General features: G+C 39.8%; 2 non-coding genes across 2 annotated transcripts; both read right to left on the reverse strand.

The window, feature by feature from the left end:
- Positions 1 to 2,014: 2,014 nt before the first annotated feature.
- On the reverse strand, positions 2,015 to 2,089 carry Trnat-ugu (transfer RNA threonine (anticodon UGU)). The gene has a single exon. It is a non-coding gene; the product is annotated as a tRNA-Thr (tRNA).
- A 365-nt stretch (positions 2,090 to 2,454) lies between these two features.
- Trnat-ugu (transfer RNA threonine (anticodon UGU)) lies at positions 2,455 to 2,529 on the reverse strand. Its single transcript has one exon. It is a non-coding gene; the product is annotated as a tRNA-Thr (tRNA).
- Positions 2,530 to 14,384: the final 11,855 nt, after the last annotated feature.

Here is a 14,384-nt window from a genome sequence, read left to right on the forward strand (position 1 = left end):
TAGAAGCCGACGTGTTGAAAAACGCGAGGCAATTCTTACCCTACGATTTACCTTAGAAGATAAATTAGGAAAGGCAAATCTACGTTTATAGAATTCGTAGACTTAGAGAAAGCTTTCGACAATGTTGACTGGAGTACTCTTTTTCAAATTCTTAATGTGGCAGGGGGAAAATACAGGGAGCGAAAGGTTGTTTACAGTTTGTACAGAAAGCAGTTGGGAGTTATAAGAGTCGAGGGACATGAAAGGGAAGCAGTGGTTTAGAATGGTGTCAGACAGGGTTGTAGCCTATCCCCAATGTCATTCGATCTGTATACTGAGCAAGAAGTAAAGGAAACAATTAAAAAATTTGGAATACAAATTAAAATCCATGTAGAAGAAGTAAAAACTTTGAGGTTTGCCGAAGACACTGTCATTCTGTCAGAGACTGTAAATGACCTGGAAGAGCAGCTGAACAGCATGGACAGTGTCTTGAAAGGCGGATATAAGATGAACATCAAAAAAAGTAAAACGAGGATAATGGAATGTAGTCGAATTGTATGAGGTGATGCTGAGGATATTTGATCACGAAATGAAACACTTAAAGTAGTAAATTGGTTTTTTTTCGTTTTGGGAGTAAAATAACTGATGATGGTCGAAGTAGAAAGGATATAAAATGTAGACTGGCAGTGGCAAGGAAATCTTTTCTGAAGAAAAGGAATTTGTTAATATTGGGTATAGATTTAAGTGTCAGGAAGTCTTTTCTGAAAGTATTTGTATGTAGTGTAGCCATGTATGGAAGTGAAACATGGATAATAAACAGTGTAGACAAGAAGAGAATAGCAGCTTACGAAATGTGGTGCTGCAGTAGAAGATTACATGGGTAGATCAGGTAACTAATGAGGAGATTCTGAACAGAATTGGAGAGAAAAGGAATTTGTGGCACAACTTGACTAGAAGAAGGGATTGGTTGGTAGGACACATTATGAGGTATCAAGGGATCACCAATGTAGTACTGGAGGGAAGCGTGGAGGGTAAATATCGTAGAGGGAGACCTAGAGATGAATACAGTAAGCAGATTCAGAAAGATGTAGGTTGCAGTAGTGATGAAGTGGTTTGCACAGGATATAGTAGCATGGAGAGCTGCATCATACCAGTCTCTGGATTGAAGACCTTTCTTAATAGCACAGTATTTAACCAGATTATTTAATATCCACATTTTGGTAGAGCTCAGCTATTTTCAACAAGATATGTCGGCAGCACATAGGTAGGCATTTGGTGACGCGAATGTGAATTGCGTGTAAAGCTTTAAACATGGCTGCGTTTTCAGCGACCGTTACAAGGTAAAATTAAAACAATTGCAGCCCTCAGTCGCGAAAATGAACTCTTTTTGACCTACGTTTCGGTCACTTTTAAAGTACCTTCATCAGAAATAAAACATTTAAAAATGGCATATCACGTATAAAATAATTATGAAGCTATAACGCTTTTGACACAAAATGTTAAAATAGAAAACATCGAGGCAGGCCGCTAAGGGTTGTACCACATATCGAGCAGCGGCAACATTGAATTGGGAGTATTTCAGGGGGAGATCTTCAGTTTTAACATTAGCACTACCAGCACGAGAATTCTCTATAAAATCACAGACTAAGACAAATAGTTACGAAGCTCTGTAGCATAAAAAGATGGAATCATTTGACAGACGAAGCGATGCTAGCGCACCAAGCGGCAGGCAAGTAGTGACAGACAACTGGCATGATATAAATAAACTGAGAAATTGCTTTTTTTTAACACTGTTACTTCCGTATTTTCCATGCACAGTGTGTAACGGTGATTTTTGCAGTCCAAATAGAAATATGTAATTAAAGTATATAATTCGTCTCCTGTTAATGACAACAAATAATAGAAATATCTAAGTACAATGTAAAATGTACAGTTCACAGCAGCAGAAACATAATCGTATGAAATGATAATTAAATGGAGACCCTAGCTGCAAACAGGCGTTGATGTACTTCATTGGGGACATGGTGAAATTGTGTGCCCCGACCGGGACTCGAACCCGGAATCTCCTGCTTACATGGCAAACGCTCTATCCATCTGAGCCACCGCGGGCACAGAGGATAGTGCGTCTGCAGGGACTTATCCCTTGCACGCTCCCCGTGAGTTCCACATTCCCAACATGTCCACACCACTACATTCGTAGTGCGCCTAGTAGATGTTTGCCCATCAAACTCATTACTCGTGGCAGATTAATCTACCATGTCCCGTACGAGTTCGGGCAGAGCGTGTGCGTTCGCACAAGAAGGTCAATGGCCGGGAAGCCATATTTTAACTATATATGACGGTAGTATCTGTTCCCGAAAGAACAGTTACCGTGGATGACCATGCAGGTTAGCTAGAAGTGAAATGATAATTAAATGGACACCCTAGCTGCAGACAGGCGTTGATGTACTTCATTGGGGACATGGTGAAAATGTGTGCCCCGACCGGGACTCGAACCCGGGATCTCATGCTTACATGGCAGACGCTCTATCCATCTGAGCCACCGCGGGCACAGAGGAAAGTGTGTCTGCAGGGACTTATCCCTTGCACGCTCCCCGTGAGTTCCACATTCCCAACATGTCCACACCACTACATTCGTAGTGCACCTAATAGATGTTTGCCCATCATACTCACGGCGTTCCGAGTTCGAGTCTCGGTCCGGCACACAGTTTTAATCTGCCAGGAAGTTTCAATTCTACCGATGTGCGGTTTTCACTGAATGTATTGGCAGTGAGGGGTTCGTATTGTTTGCCAATCAACAGATTGTAATTATACCTCGAAAGTGTATTTTTTGTGCAAATTTAAATGGAAAAATGCCTACTGACATTAACAAACTAAAAGCAGGGCAAATTAAAATGGCGGTGGTGATTTTTACAGGTTTCTGGCTCTGGTTGTTTTCGAGAAACAATATTTTGAAAAGTTCCGACACCGACGCTGTTTCTGACCAGTAACGGGAGCCATCAGAGATTGTGTTCAAAATTACCACCGGCAGCGGAAACACACGCTTCCAGTCTGGTACGGAACGACTGCTGCACACATGCTAGCATTTCAGCGGAGGTGTCCGAGCAGGCTGGAATAACACGTCGTTGGATGTTATAGGGTGTACTTGGTATGTGCTTGTAGACGGTGTCTTTAAGCTTATCCCCAGAATGAAGTCTGCAGGCGTCAAATCTTGGGAACGGGCCGGCCAAGATACAGGTCCTTTGCGATTAATTCAGCGATTTAGAAACTGTGAGGGCATACTGTAATACTTTGTGCACTATGGGAAGGAGAGCCATCATGATGGTAGCAGGGGTTTCTCCGAGATTGCAGAGGAATGTCTTCTAATATCTCTGGAAGACGGTCTGTTAGTAGGCTGCGATACTTGTGCATGTTTCGTTTATGAAAAACGGGCATATAAGCTGATGATTCACTGGCCCACACGACACTTTTACACTCCATGCCGGTGACGTTCGACCTAACAATGCCGAGGGGGTTGGTCAACGGACCAATACTGCATGTTTCTGCGGTTTACCTGGCTACGATTGGCAAATGTGGGTATGTCACTAAACAAGATACATGATACATCTGAAGTGTTCTGTCTTGATGTCCATGTGCAGAAGTTAACATGAGTCTCGTAACTGTTTCCATGTAGCTCTTGATGGAGAAAGAAGTATTAGGTAAATAGGACACTTGTTGACTCATATCACTTACTCGCGTGATTGCGCGGGGTCTAACGTCCGAATCAACTGCAACAGCAGCAGAATGAAGGTTACTTTCCCTCTCTTCTGTCGTCACTTGTTTCTTTCTGTTTCGTTGTCTAGGTGTTACACTATTACTTTCACGTAACTAGTTGAAGAGGCTGATAAACAACATCCGAGATGGTTGAAGTCTATTGGGATATTTTGCCGCATACACTATATAGGCACGAGCTGCATTCTTCCTACTCTCTCCATACATCATGAACGTGTCGGATTTTTCTCCATTGGTAAACATCATCTTTCATTCACAACCAAGTACTAGGTATGTCACACACTAACTGACAGGCAACTCTCAAGACACTTAAGGAACACACAAGCACACTGCAAGCAAACAAAACATCAAACCTAGCAACTATGCAGCCTGAATGGTGCAAACAACAGAACTTTTAAAAAATACGATATCTCGTATGCGCTCGCTCTAGAATCCTGCAACAAACGCTATTCTAATTTACAATTCTTTTAGTGTGTTAATATCAATAGTAGTTGTTAGATTTTAAAAACTGTACGTTTTAACAAAAAATTTACTTTCTAAGCGTTACTGAGATCTGTTTATTTCAAACAATACGAGCTGTTGACTATTAATTTGTTCCTCCGACTGAAGTGGCCGAGTGGTTCTAGGCGCTTCAGTCCGGAACCGCGCGACTGCTACGGTCGCAGGTTCGAATCCTGCCTCGGGCATGGATGTGTGTGATGTCCTTAGGTTAGTTAGGTTTAAGTAGTTCTAAGTTCTAGGGGACTGATGACCTCCGATGTTAAGTCCCATAGTCCTCAGAGCCATTTGAACCATTTGAACCAATTCGTTCCGTGAAAACCACACATCGACAGCACTTTCCATTAGCGCAATATAGGCAGTCCCCTACGCTCCTCGGAGTATGGGATCTAATCATCATCATCATCAAGTTTCATGTGATTGTCCCTGTATATGTTCAAGATGTTCCTTCTCAAATGTAACACTTAATCTTCCCTGCTATATGGAATTATAAGGCCCTGTGAAGCCTGTACAAAAGGAAACGAGTTGGTCTGATTCAATGGTTTAATCTGTCGGGATTGTTCTGGACGTCCACAAGTACCTTAGCCCGTGCCTAGGCGCTGTTTCCAGAATGAATCTTTCGTTGGTGACGCGAGGTATGCTGCAGTAGAATTGCAGGGAAGTTTGGAAAATGGAGGGCAGTACCGATAGAACCGAAGCATTGGCCGGGCGAGGAAATACGGGCATTGCTAATTATTTGCGGTGTAACAGTCAAAGATATGATAAGGTTACGAGGCCAGAGAGAAAGTTTGTTATCAAATCAGTAACAGCGGAATCAGTGAAACAGGAATAAAGTCATTTCAAATACTAATGCCACAGTTACCAGAAACAAGGGGGCCATCATCACTGGTGCCTGCTTAAACTCCTGCGGGAAAGTGGAAGTGAAATAACATGAAAACATATTACCATGGATTGTCACCACAAAGCGCGGCGCTGTTGTAACATCGACTGGTAATCAATTTTTATACATTAGTTGCTACACATTAAACAGTGTTGTGAATTTATTGAAGTACAGGCTACACAAATCAGAGTTTTTGATCCGAGTAGGGGACTTTCATTTCAAGTTTATTTAACATTTGTGTCAGGAAGGTATCATTTAGAGTTCACATTATTTCTATGGGTCTGGTGTGTTTGTAGACAACGTAGTAATTGTTGCGTTATGTTCGAAAATGACCCAAAAGTGAAAAACATTTCAAATGTTTTGAACATGGCTCTCTTTCATCAACGCTATATAAATTTCAACGGAAAAATAACACAGTCATCTGGTTGCAAATAATACCTTAAGACGTTTATCTAGGTTTAGAGACCTCGAAGGATATCATCATAGCCGGCCGATGTGGCCGAGAGGTTGTAGGCGCTTCAGTCCCGAACCACGCGGCTGCTACGGTCGCAGTTTCGAATCCGGCCTGGGGCATGGTTGTGTGTGATGTCTTTAGGTTAATTAGGTTTCGGTAGTTCTAAGTTTAGTGGACTGATGACCTCAGATGTTAAGTCCCATAGTGCTTAGAGCCATTTGAACCATTTGATATCTTCATCAGAATGAAAAATTTAAAAGCGCAGTGAAATAATACATATTAATATAAGGTTGACAGAAACTTTAACGAAGATGAAAAATGTCATAACATAAAAAGGTAACATTTACCTCTAGATCATACTCCGCAAGGCATCTAAATTTGTGGCGGAGGGTACTTTTGTACCACTATCTGAGCTTTCTAACCTTTGTGTTGGCACTAATTTCTCGAATTTTCTCCTCGTGGTCATTTGGTCATTACATGAGACGTATGTGGTGGGCGGGGGTGGGGGGGCTTGGTAGTACCGGAAAGTGGTAAAGCGCTGTCTCGAAATTTCAATAATAAATCTCTCCGTGGTGCACAATGCCTCTCTTGTAAGTCTGCCGATGGAGTTTGTTGAGCAAATCCGTAACGCTCTCTGCCGAGTAAACGATCCCGTGACGAAACGCGCCTCTCTTCTTTGGATTATCTCTACCTCTTGTGTCAGTCCTACCTAGTAGATATCCCCGATAGATGAACAATACTCAAGGATCGGTCGAACGAGCGCCTTATAAGTTACTACCTTCGGATGGGTTTACATTTACTTAAGATTCTTCCTATGATTGTGAGTCCGGCATCTGCTTTTCCCTCGATTTGTTTTATGTGGTCATTTCACTTAAGGTAGCTCTGGATAGTTACTGCTAGATATTTTAAGGTAGATATTGTTTCCAGCAGTTTGTCATTAATAGTGTAGCTGTACAGTAGTGGATTTCTTTTCCTATGTATGCCCAATGTCTTACATTTGCTTACATTCAGGGTCAACTGCCAGAACCTGCATCAGTCATCAAATCTTTGGAGGAGATTCTGCAAATACTGTCTAATAGACAACCGCATCATCTGCCAACAGCCTTAAGGAGCATCTGAAGCTCTCTACTAGGTCATTTACATATAATGTAAACAGTAACTGTCCTGTGACACTTCCTTAGGGTACTACGCAAATTACCTTTGCACCTGTCGATCTTGTTCGGTTAAGTGCGACGTGTTAAGTTCTGTTTGCAAGCAAGTCTTGAATCCAGGCTGAAATCTGCTCCGATTCTCGATAGGCTCGTACTTTCTACATTAAATGGCAGTGCAGACGGTGTGAGATGTCTTGCTGGAATCAAGAAACTCTGCATCTACCTGAGTGCCGTTATCTACGGTGCTGTGGGTCTCATGGAGAAACAGGTCGAGCTGAGTTTCACAGGATCTCTGTTTTCAAAATCCATGTTGAATTTTATAGAGGTCATTTTGATTCCTCAAAAGCTTCACAATTCTTGAGTTAAAACATGTTCCATAATTCTATAATATATTGATATCAACGATGGAGGTCTGTAATTGTGTTCACCTGTCTTACGAACGGAAACTACCTTCGCTTTCTTTCAGTCGCTAGGCACCCTTCGTGGCTCAAGCTATCTGTGATAAATTTCTTACATAAAGTTACATTGCGAGAAGGCAATTGTAGGAATTTAGAGCAGAGATGGTCAATTCGTAAATTAAAAATTAAACACGTTACAGCCTTTGGTACACACACTTACAAGGACCGACATCAGTCTGAGGGGCCCAGTGACTTACTTTCCTGTAACAAAAAGAAAACAAAGTTGTTAAGTTGCGCCGCCTATCGGCTCGCACAGTGACGTTTGCCCGTTTGAGTCATTATAATAAAGACAATCGAATTAAAATACAGTTAGTTATAAAAAAGGACAAAATTCAAAGAATGGAAGTTTAATGTATTGTTGAAAATACAAAGTAGTCAAGTACACTTTACTGAAGTACCCATTACGTATTGTAGAGTAGTTACAACAGCAGCTACGCAATCCAAAAACGATTTGTGTGAAGGAAACTTTAGTAGCACATATCTGTTTGAGATTTGAAGAAAAAGATGTTGCAGGACTAGAGGCAGGAAAACATCGTACAAAATAAAGGAATAAAAACTTCCAGTAATGCATTAAAGCCACTGAAAAAATGTTTTTTTATGTAATTATAACTGTTTGTTGAGGATGACACCATCGTTCTTAGAAATATGCTTGAAAATCACCAGCTCTTCGAGCACGTCGAGTCTGTGGTCTTTCTTCCAGTTAGTAACAGTTATGATCCCTCGTTAGTTGAAAACATCTACAAAGTTAAAATAGACGCTAAGGAGACTAATTTAGGGATCAGTGTTATTTCTGACAATAATTCGTATGAAAAAGTTTTTCCAGGCCATTTTGAGGCCCTGTTTCTTACTGAATTCGTTGTCTTATACTTTAAAAAAATATGGATGCAAAATGGCCTTTTCCACTAACAATAACTAGAAGGGAATTGTTATTCACAGTCTCAAGTCCACCGTTGCTCCTATACACAGTTCAGAATTCCACTTGTGTTATGAAAATAAATTAAGCTCTTGTCCTTCGAATTTTGTTCTTTTTAGTAATTATATGTTGTTTAATTCGATTATTTCTGCTGTAATGTCTTAAATGGAATATGTCACTGTGCATGCCTGATAGGAGGCGCAACTTGCCTCTTGATTTAGTAGCAGCAATGAAATCCACAGGGCCGCTCAGTCTGATATTGTTCTTTGCAAGGTGTACATATAAAAAGCTAGAACCTTTTTTAATTTTTGACTTCAGCACGTGTGTAAGAAACCTTTTTATGATATGATTTTTTTCATGTCGGTTAATGTAACTTACTTTTCTATGTAACATTGTATAGGGATTTTAAAATTCTCACTCTCACAAGACATCCTTAAAGGTGTCAAGACCTAGGTAAATGTATTAAACAGTTATTTGCAACAACACGTGGGCTGTATTATTTGACTGCTGGAATCTTTGAGTATCGATAAAAATTATGCATGTGCGATATAGCAGTAGGTCAGCTGCGTCTGTTTAGTTTCATATTTACAAAATATTGAGACCACAGAGAAACACCATTTTTAAAGATCATATTTATTCCTAATGATGCCAGAATGGTCAGGGTGCATGATTTTAATGTTGCTCACTGTTATGCCTGATCAGGAGGTAGTCCTTCAGGTCTCATCTTCCTGCACGTAGCGTTTCTACTGTTGGTTACTGTAGTGGAGCGCTGAATGCATTAGTTAGTTTAAGAAATCGTTTTCTTGATTCGTTTTCGCGCACAATCGGTGCAAGACTAATGCCTAACTACGGCCTGAAGCAGGTATTTTTTTGAAGAGTGCTACGTGTATTTAATCAATATTTCAAACCGACGACGGGAATACTATAACGTAGTAACGATTGTCTCTCAAGAATATCGTCTCGATGGTGGACACGAATTTTTCAATAACAATTTACCCTGTTTATATTCCGTAAAATTTCTTATACTTCTGAAAGAGTTCTTGTTTTAACTCTTGCTACTTATTCGTCGATGTTGTTGTTGTGGTCTTCAGTCCTGGGACTGGTTTGATGCAGCCCTCCATTCTACTCTATCCTGTGCAAGGTTCTTCATCTCCCAGTACCTACTGCAACATACATCCTTCTGAATCTGTATAGTGTTTTCATCTCTTGGTCTCACTCTACGAATTTTACCCTCCACGCTGCCCTCCAATACTAAATTGATGATCCCTTCATGATTCAGACATGTCCTGCCAACCGATCCCTTCTTCCAGTCAAGTTGTGCCACAAACTGCTCTTCTCCCCAATTCTATTCAATATCTCCTCATTAGTTATGTTATCTACCCATCTAATCTACAGCATTCTTCTGTAGCACCGCATTTCGAAAGCTTCTATTCTCTTCTTGTCCAAACTATTTATCGTCCATGTTTCACTTCTAAACATGGCTACACTGCATACAAATACTTTTAGAAACGACTTTCTGACACTTAAATTTATACTCGATGTTAACAAATTTCCCTTCTTCAGAAACGCTTTCCTTGCCATTGCCAGTCCAAACTTTATATCCTCTCTAGTTCGACCATCGTCAGTTAATTTGCTCCCCAAATAGATAAACTCCTTTGCTACTTTATTCGTCATGCCAGATGGAATATGAAGCACCGTACTTCTTTGCCAAAATGAGTCGGAATGGCGGTTTATATTGTTTCAGAATTTTTGTTCCCTGCTCATGAAGCTAGGAGGGATGATCTGTTTCCTTGAAACGGAAGAACAGCATGACTTTAGATAAATGTAACTCTCTCTTTTCCCATTTTTCACTGTTCTATAAAACTGTTACAAGGTTTCAGTTATAAAAGACTGATCTTTTCCCTCGTGGTACGAACTTTTCGATCGGTTCTTGAAGATAAATATAGAACACAGGTCATCATGAACCATTCAGAATCACACTCTCATTCCACTGTGTAGTGTGCCACCAGTTACGTCCTACTGAGAGTAGTTGAGATGTTGTACACTCTGAACAGGAAGGCAGGGAGCTAAGTATTTTAGAAAGCCTTGAAATACACGCTCATTGTCATAATAACTCAGACAGTGTAATCAATGAACAAGTAACAGACAATAATTTTTCAGCGTTTTTTATGAGTTGCTAGCTTAATTTATCTTCTACAATTTTCATTAGCACAAATGTACTATACATCGTTTTATTTGTGGCGTACACATACGGTGAAGTAAAACGAGTTACTTAATAACTACGGTTTTGTCTTAGCTTTAATTTTTTTCTTTTTTTACATCTTACTGTTTGTTCTAAATATGTTTTATTTTGCCTGTAAAAGTTGGCATGAATTACACAATATTTTAAATTCGTATAAATTTTTGTTGTTATTGAAAAAATCTTATTACAAAGTAATTTCTCACTATCCTTTATCTGCGGACAGCAGCACTACCTGTTAGTCCTCATCAAGCGTATGGGAGGTTACCTTCGCGATGTTCAAGGCCACTATACTCATTCGTCTGCTAGCTGTCTATGTCACAAAAATATTTCTTTTTACATGTGAATAGATTAACTACATGGCCTTAAGAGACGAAAGACTTCATTATCACAACACTGTAATTATTTTGTATTGTGGTAAGTATTTCTGCAGAAGATTTTTGAATTTAGGTTTTTCAACTTGTTTGTATTATATTTGATCGAAGGATATTGAGGCCAATGAGTCTCTAGAATATAAATGCTTTTATCAGAGCTGCGTGGCATTTAGTAGGACCGTAATTCTTCTCCAATACCTTTGTTTTATGTATTTGGTAAGTCCAGAACCCCAGGGTGACGAATAACGTATGAGAGGCTGAACTGCAGGTAAGGGCAAGTAAGGTTACAGGTCGAGAAAGTGTGGAGGCTGACTATGCTGCCACCACGCAGGTAAGTCACAAAGAGGACCTCCCACGCACCCCTGTAAATCCACCGCTTATCATACCAGACAGTCCAATGATATTTTCATGGATATTAATAAATGGTTTAAAGCCAACTCACTGTCATTAAACTTCGAAAAGACTATATGCAATTCAGAACCTCTAAGAGGTTTCCACCTAGCATACGCATAAAGTATGAAGAAGAGCAGATTGAAGAGGTTGACAGTCTTAAATTCTTGGGATTACAACTTGATAATAAATCGGTTGGGAGGAGCACACGACAGAACTGCAGAAACGCCTTAACAAATCTGTATTTGCAATTCGAGTGTTAGCTGACATAGGCGACATAAAAATGAAAAAACTTGCATACTTTGCCTACTTTCATTCCATAATGTCATATGGTACAATATTTTGTGGTAACTCTTCAAGTCAAACAAAAGTTTTCAGATTCCAAAAGTGTGTAATACATATTATTTGTGGAGCAAATTCACGGACGTCCTGTAGAAACCTCTTCAAATAACTGGGTGTACTAACTACTGCCTCTCAGTATATTTACTCCTTAATGAAATTTGTCCTAAGTAATATTTTTCCTTTTCCAACAAACAGCTAAGTTCATACATATAATACCAGGAGCAAAAACGATCTACACAAGGACTTAAAAGCACATACTTTAGTTCAAAAAGGGGCCCACTACTAAGGAACACTCATCTTCAATAATTTGCCAGCAAACATAAAAAATTTAGTTACAAATAAAGATCAGTTTAAAAGGAGCCTGAAAGACTTACTAATGGCCAACTCCTATTCCACTGACGAATTTTTTATAACGTTATAAGTTAGGGTTTGTCATTCCGCAGAGGAGATGTTACAAAGTAGTACATAGGCCTAAGGAATGTTACAATCGGTGACTCTCGTCAAGTGTAAAATAATTTATAATCCATAAGCAGAAGGATGTTACCCACTATGATTACATTTATTGCAAACAGATTACACTCATTTTATCTCGTCAGCTAAGTTTCAGATTTCTCTCGTGACCATATATAATGAATGCGTGATATCACTTTGTGTACTCCTTTCAAGTGGATAAACTTTAGCCACATTACCATAGACGTAAGACTAAGATGGTGTTCTCAGTGCATTAAAATTATTAAAAATTGTAGCGTCTGTCCACTGACACTTTTTAAACATTTCTCGCCATTACTTTACGGTGTTTCCCGTGCGGCATAATTCCGTAAGTTAAGAGGCACTTGCGACATAAATAACTTACTGTCTCCCTCACGAATTCTTAGAGAAGTAAGTGCTTCCTAGCTGCTGTAAATAACCCCCTCATTTCCACCTGCAAGATCTCAGCATATTAATATTTCATATTATTCTCATTTCTAATAACGCCCTAATTAAGAGGAATTATACGCAGCAGTGCATTTATCTCTTTCTGGAACGTCCTAATTAAGATAGATGTCCTCGTTAATTCTAAAGCGCGAGGCAACTTTATCTCGGCGGTATGCCTCTTTGTTCTTAAACAAGTAGTCCCCGGAAGAAAGCTGCGAGGAGGGAGATGGTGAGAGCTACGTTTATGGGTTTCGAGCAAATTCCGGAGTCACACCGGTACAGGTTAAAGAAGCAAACTACCTCCGACAGCTTAGCTTACATTCAAGGCTTTATTTAAAAGACTTCTTGTTGGAACACTTTAAGCGGCTTTAATAACTGCTGTTTACTTTATTTACCAGAATGTTTAAGCATGGTTTTTTGTAACGTGAACCTCTTTCAAGAAACATACTGGCACCACCTTTGCTTACATATATACAGCGTGTCTGATTATTAAGAAATTGTATATCCTGCGTTTTTCAAAAATGAAACTAAGTGCCTGTAACTTCACCAGTGTCATTGATATTGCTATCTGCTTAAGTTCAGATACCGAGAATCAACATTTGTAATAAATTTCAGCGCCAGCTTTCAAAGGTCAGTGGTATTATTTCCCGATCGCAGAAAGGGGTCAGAGAGAAGCAAATTTCTGAAAGCGTAAGATTTTTAAATAATTCTACTGCTTTCCGGTGAAGTTTCGAACACTCCACATCCACAACTACTCTGAACTAAAATACCACAAGTTTAACTAAGTGCGCTGCTGCCTTCACTCATGGCGTATTCTAAAGTTTTGCGTGCGATGCAACAAAGCTCTTCCCCGTGATTTGCTTGTACTAAGGATTGTTAAGTTGGAGAAAATCATGTTTTATTTTTAATAAGGCTACATGAGCACTCTGCTTGCCATCAAGACCAGACAGCAGGATGTCGAATGTCTTACGAAAGGAAATTAACACGCTCCTCTTCACTTTATGTCACGTAAGAATATGGGCGCCTTGCTGAGATAAATATTATGAGACACAGCTTCATTAATATCTGTGCACCTCTGTGAGTCAAATGAGAATTTTGTGCGCAAGTCCACCGTCATACATGAAAGTCATACTCAAATAAAGGCTTAGATAAAACGGCAGACGCCACACCGTGAACATTAATAAATGAATCAACTCACCGTCGCACTGAATCTCTGGTGTACTGTGTACCCCTGCAGTTCCGTGTATGGTCCTCCAACCTTCCACAATTCGGGCACATAGCCTCTGTTTTCTATTGTGCTCAGTACACAAGAGCTTTCAAATACCCCAACAAATAAAAGCCTCCCGGTTTCATGTCCGAGAAACGTGGTAGCATGATTTTTCGTACATTTCTCGTAGCCATCAGCAATAGAATCTAGTGATGGGTAATACGAAACCACGAGGAATAATGAGTTACATGTGGTATGCTAGTAAATTATCTTCCTCTATGTTTCTGATGATAGATATGTACTCACAAGATTCCCAAGCCCATAAATTACCACCACTGATTGACGGTAATGACGGGCACATACTTGTAACAAACTGTGGGCATGACGTACATGTAAATATTTATGTAAGAAGAAATGAAGGATAGAATATTAACAAAATCAGAGGATGGGCACCACAGGTTTATGCTTATTTTGCATAAAATTGTACTCTGATTTTACAATGCTGTGACCATATCGTGTACCGAGACATGAAACGCTGCAGGGAAAATTTGGGAAGTCTTAGGTGATGTCAAAATGATAGTAGGAGATTCAGTCTATCATGTACTGCTTGTAAGACACACGGGTTAAGAACTGTAGGTGAGCACAGAGACAGAAGGCGCCAGAGACAAATTCAAGAACTTAAAATTCAGCGGAAAAGCGGCACAGAAGAACAGAAGAGTCCTTGGACGAAGAATGAAGGTATCGAAAGCACAAGAAAGGTCCAGGTGTCATCATACAACACCATAAGCTGCACTAACGTAGACTGTGTATTAG

The sequence above is a fragment of the Schistocerca cancellata genome, chromosome 6 (genome assembly GCF_023864275.1).
Source record: "Schistocerca cancellata isolate TAMUIC-IGC-003103 chromosome 6, iqSchCanc2.1, whole genome shotgun sequence".
Taxonomy (NCBI): domain Eukaryota; kingdom Metazoa; phylum Arthropoda; class Insecta; order Orthoptera; family Acrididae; genus Schistocerca; species Schistocerca cancellata.